Source organism: Leptonychotes weddellii, chromosome 10 (genome assembly GCF_054177405.1).
Source record: "Leptonychotes weddellii isolate Sample4059 chromosome 10, ASM5417740v2, whole genome shotgun sequence".
NCBI lineage: Eukaryota > Metazoa > Chordata > Mammalia > Carnivora > Phocidae > Leptonychotes > Leptonychotes weddellii.
The window spans coordinates 113,630,191-113,636,012 of NC_138378.1; positions in this window are offsets into that span (position 1 = coordinate 113,630,191).

Below are 5,822 nucleotides of genomic sequence, written 5' to 3' on the forward strand. Positions count from 1 at the left end.
TTCTAAGGGATAATGAACAAAAAAATATATTGTCGGGCTTCAAGATACAGTGTCAAAAGTTTAAAACATCAAGATGCAAGTTTTTGAATCTCCTTTCCACCCCCTCCCCCTGCCAGGGTAAGAAGCTCACAGCATTAGTGATCACAAGGGAAAGTAAATAGCCTGAGAGTCCACCTGGGAATATAAGGCAGAGAACACACTGACTAAGAGGTATGGAAAAGAAGGAGTTCAAGTAAAATATGACAAATGCATCTCCTCTTTGTAGGCTTTTGGCAATGACAAAGATAATAAAGTAAGAAGTAAGCCAGTCAACTCAATGGATTCCAATATCAGAAAACCTAACTTTTATTTTCATCACAAAATATTGTTTGGTAATTGTTTTGTTTGTTATTCGTCACCCCATCCTGCCTTTTTACACTGAAGAAATACAGTTTCCAAAAGAAAAATATAGTCCTCAAAAGCACAAATTCTGGAAGCCAAGTAATTTTGAATTTTCCTTCAACATTTTCCATCTGGGTAACTTAGAGTATGTTATGGAAACTTTCTGGGTGTCAGTTTCTTTTTCTGTAAAATGTGATAAAATAGTATCTATCCCATTAAGTTGTGTGAGACACAGTGCCTGGCACATAGTGACCGTTAATAAATGCTACCTATTATTAATGTTACTGGTGGAAGAGGGGAGGGTCCCATGTCCTACTTGTTATGACATATGTCCAGGTATGTCTGTTTCTTGCCCCAGGGAAAAGCTAACCTAAGATGGAGTGTCCAAGGCTGTCCCCAGCCGGGGAGTGAGAGTGCTTCTTTCGTGAGATGGCAAGAACCCTGTCTATCCTGAGACTAGTTTAACATCTAAAGCTCTGTATTGATTTCTGTGCGCAAGTCCTGGGGCTGATCACATCCTGTGTCCTGCAGTATTTTGAATTGTTTTTACATGAATGTTTTCTTGTGTGAGGAATATGTACAGAAGAGCGGTAGCAGAGGAGTGATTAGGAGTCAGATATAGATAGATAGATAGATGATAGATAGATAGATGATAGATAGATAGAGAGATAGAGAGATAGATATAGATAGATAGATGATAGATATAGATAGATAGATATAGATAGATAGATGATAGATGATAGATATAGATAGATAATAGATAGATGATAGAGAGATATAGATAGATGATAGATAGATATAGATAGATGATAGATAGATGATAGAGAGATAGATATAGATAGATAGATGATAGATAGATATAGATAGATAGATGATAGATAGATAGATATAGATAGATAGATAGATGATAGATAGATATAGATGATAGATAGATATAGATAGATATAGAAAGATAGATATAGATAGATGATAGATAGATGATAGATAGATGATAGATAGATATAGATAAATAGATGATAGATAGATATAGAGAGATAGATAGATATAGATAGATAGATATAGATAGATGATAGATGATAGATAGATAGATATAGATAGATAGATGATAGAGAGATAGATAGATAGATATAGATAGATAGATGATAGATAGATGATAGAGAGATAGATAGATGATAGAGAGATAGATAATAGATATAGATAGATGATAGATAGATAGATGATAGATAGAGAGATAGAGAGATAGATAGAGAGATATAGCATTTCCTATTGGTGCCATATGCTGTATCATCTTCCTTCTTCTCCTCTTGGTTCCTTTAGCACTACATGAAAGACTTTTCCCCAAATTTTACTGACCATGTCCTTGGGTCAAACTGTCATCCTTTAAAATTGGTCCAAGAACAGAAAGAGCGTTTATTCTCTGACATCATTGCTTGCTAAAAATGTTTTTTTCCCCATTTTTAATTGTATGTCCTACTTTAGCATTTAGCCTTTCATGAACTGTCCCTTTCCCGTCCTTGACTACCTTAGGCTCTCAACATACTCACCCTGATCTTGGCTAAAGAACACTCTGTACCTGTCTGGGGTAGAGACAGTACCATGGCCTCACCAAACCCATTTCCTGTTCTCTGGGCCCACAACTAAATTACATGCCCCTGCCTCAAACGCAGATCAGTGAGCACCATCTGGCTGAGTCTGGCCAATGGAATGCGGGTGGAAGTTTAGTAAGCCACATCCAGGCTTGGCGCCTGAAAGTAAAACCGCTACCATGATCTTCCGTGCGCTTGTTTTATCCCATTTGTTCATTATGTGAAGGATCCAGGGTAGAACTCCAAGAATTTAAAAGATGGCAGAGCCACTAGATAAAAGGAGACAGGGCTTCCTGAATAACTAAGTAGAGCAGGAGATTTCTCCTCTCAAACAACCTGCATCAAACTGTGATGTGAGGGAGAAATAAATCTTACTGAGTTAAGCCACCAAAATTTTTATGACTACTTGTTAGAGTAGGAACCTATCCTGATAAGTATAATCTTCTTTATTTTAGAAATCTCTCAGAACAACAAATAGTCTATCCCTCTTCCCTTTTTCTCTTAGTGTCTGTTCTCACCATGAAGTTCTACTTTAGCATGTTTCAGCCATCACCCAGAGTTTAAGGAAATCAGCAATGGATGCATCTGTCTCTCTAGGTACCACCCCATATCTCCCTACTATTTTTTTCCTCTAAATTCACCTCCATGTGACTAACTTACCTGCCTTCTACTTTCTCTCTTGACCACAAAAATGGCAGGGTCACCTCCTTGAAGCTAGGACTAAAGAGAATCCAGCTTCCCCTTAACCCCTCATGCTCTAACTTTCTATTCCTTCTTACGGGCCCTCTTCTAAGTTGGGGTTCCACATTGTCACATTTTCCTAGTTCCTTCCTATAACTGGATATTCTTACCAAAGTTTTTTTCAGTGGCTTCTTATCATTTTGCCTTTAAAGACTCCTAAATTTTCTCTGGACAAAACTTTCAGCATTTGTGGGTTTAATATGCTCTTGGATGTGGATTATACAAAGATGGCTCAGTCCAGTAGTAATAATTTCTTCGTGTTCTTTTCAGACTTTAGGAGAGTACATGCCTTTTGCGTGGGGCCACTTTCATATGATAGTGATGGTAGAACTCTGGGTAGGTCTGGGTCAGTATTACACGCATGCTGCGGCTTTTTCTGCTGTTTGGAATGTCCTTCCCTGCCATCCTCATCTAATTTCTAATCAAAATGTATAACCCATTCAAGCATCAATCCCTCCCATGTGTCTGTCCCCTCGCCCATTCTAATGGAGACCATCCTTTATGCTCCCATTGTACCATGTTAATAAATGGTCATGAGATGTGGCAAATGTGTCAAAACACTTATCAGACTGAACTAGAATCATTGGTTGATCTTCTTTTCTTTCTTCCTTAATAGACTAAGAAGTGTTTGAGGAAAAGCTCCAAATCTAGTTCAAATTTATAATCCCTTTGCTGAGCCTGGGGTTTGTGCAGAGTGAACACTCAGTAGATACGCCTTGCCTGACTCAGTGCATGCATGAGCCGTGGTCACCGTTTTATTGACTGAGCTGTCAGTGTTTGTTTCTGTTTCAGCTTTCACCCATCACAGTGCCCCAACACATTGCGCATGCTCTGGATTACTTGGTGTGTGAGAAGATTTATTACATAATAAGCAGTATCGGGTTTCCAAATGGTTCTCTGGTATCGTCAGGAGCCTGGTACGAGTACCGTTTCACAGGCTCTACCCCAGATTTAGTGCCACTTAATGTGAGGATGTGCTCTGGGAATCTGCATTTTAAACAGTCTCCCCAAGCATTCTAGATGCAGCGTAATCACTGGTCAAAGCTTCTCAAATATAAGAAATGATTCTTACTCTCTTGGGTACAGGGAAGCCCTAGAAGAGTAGGCATTTAATAAATACTTGGAATTAGATTCTCTAGACATTCTGTGGTCCGTCTCTAACAGAAGCAAGGCTCATTTTAGACTTGCATATACTAAACTAGTAAATGTATCCATTTGCATTCAAAGGTGTGTGAAGTCAAGTGGTTTTTAAAAAGTCTTACAGCTGTGTGGCAGAGCTGAACATTTCTCTCTCTTCTGTTGTTTAAACTCACATGCCCCAGCCCACTTTTCTTTTCTTTTCTTTTTTTTTAAGATTTTATTTATTATTTGAGAGAGAGAACAAGGGAGAACACAAGAGCAGGGGGAGAGAGAAGCAGACTCCTCGCTGAGCAGGGAGCCAAATCCGCCTGGATCCCAGGATGCTGGGATCATGACCTGAGCCAAAGGCAGCTGCTTAACCGACTGAGGCACCCAGTCTCCTTGCCTTGCCTTGCCTTGCCTTGCCTTTCCCTCTTTCTTTCCTCTTTCTTTCTCTTTTACTTTTTCTTTTTTTCAGAGAGAGATAAAGAGTTGGCGGGGGGTAAGGAGGGACAGAGGGAGAGGGAGAGAGAGAATCCCAAAGCAGCCTCCACGCCCAGCACAGAGCCCAAAGCAGGGCAATCTCATGACCCTGAGATCATGGCCTGAGCCAAAATCAAGTCAGACTGAGCCACTCAGGTCCCCCACCCCCGCCCAGTCCACTTTTCTAATAGGCTGTGGTTAGAGCAGAAACTTGAGTGAACAAGGAAACTCTGTTCCCAGGTGGTTAATACCCTGTTTGGCTGTTGATTGACTAATGATGGAAATCCTGGGTTGTCTCTGCGAAACACAGCTTCTCAGCCATCCGTATTGCTTCTGAATTCCCTTCTAGCACAGTTCTTTTTCCAGGCCCGTTTCTGTCAAAGACCAGTCCATCCACCTGTGCACTGAAGGACATCTCCTCGTGCCTCCTCGAGAACCTGCCGCTTTCCATTACCTCTTCACTTCACCTGCATTTATAATCCTGCTTATTCTCCTAGCTCCTTCCCAGTTGCATGTAAATGCTTTTAAGTCCCTCACATCTTGAAAACATCCCCTGACTATACATCTGCTCCGAGATACACTCCTGTCTTGAAAGAGTTGACCATACACATATCCCAGCCCACTGCAGCATGTCTCCTGTGCTATCCCTGTCCTGAGCAGCTCCTCCCAGGGGGACTAGAGACCCACTGGCACTGAATCTGAAGGATGCTGGGGGCTTCGTATCTTACTTGCCATCCCAAAGCACGTGGCACAGCAGACTACCTCCTCCTTATTGAGATAAGATTTTTCTTCACCTTCCATTGTCCTTCACTCTCCTGGTTTCCTTTCAACTTCTCTGGCTGTTCTTCTTATGATGTTTTGTGGGCTCTTTTCTTGCAACTTGTCCTTTCAATATTGGTTTTCTCCGGGATTCTGTTCTCCGGTTCTCTTCTAAATTCATTCTCAGTGCATAATCTTGTCTGCTTCTCTGACTTGCATTATATTTCTATGTGATAATTCCCCAGTGGAAATCCCCAGACCCCATCACTCTCCTGAACTACAGACCCAAATTCCAGCAGCCTCGAAGGCCTGTCCTGTGGCTGTTCCACATACACCCAAAGGGCAGGATGTCCCGAGCTGAGCGCTTCTGGAAACCTGTGTTTCCCTTTTGGTCTGTCTTCTGGTGGCAGACACCATTGCCCTCGCCGTTTTGCAAGACAATGCCTGGGCACCGTCACCTTTCTCTCAGCCTCAGGCCCCCATATAACCATGCCCTACTCCTGGTCTTTCTCTCTCCTGCATATCTTTCTCATCTTTCCACATTAGTCCATTCCTGTGCTGCCACCTTGGGCCCAAGCCAGCTGGAACTCCCATCAGAATTGCTGCAGCAAGCCACTCTGGAAAACTGTATGGAGGTTCCTCAAAAAAGTTGAAAATAGAGCTACCATATGATCCAGCAATTGCACTACTGGGTATTTACCCCAAAGATACAAAAGTAGGGATCCGAAGGGGTACGTGCACCCCGATGTTTAT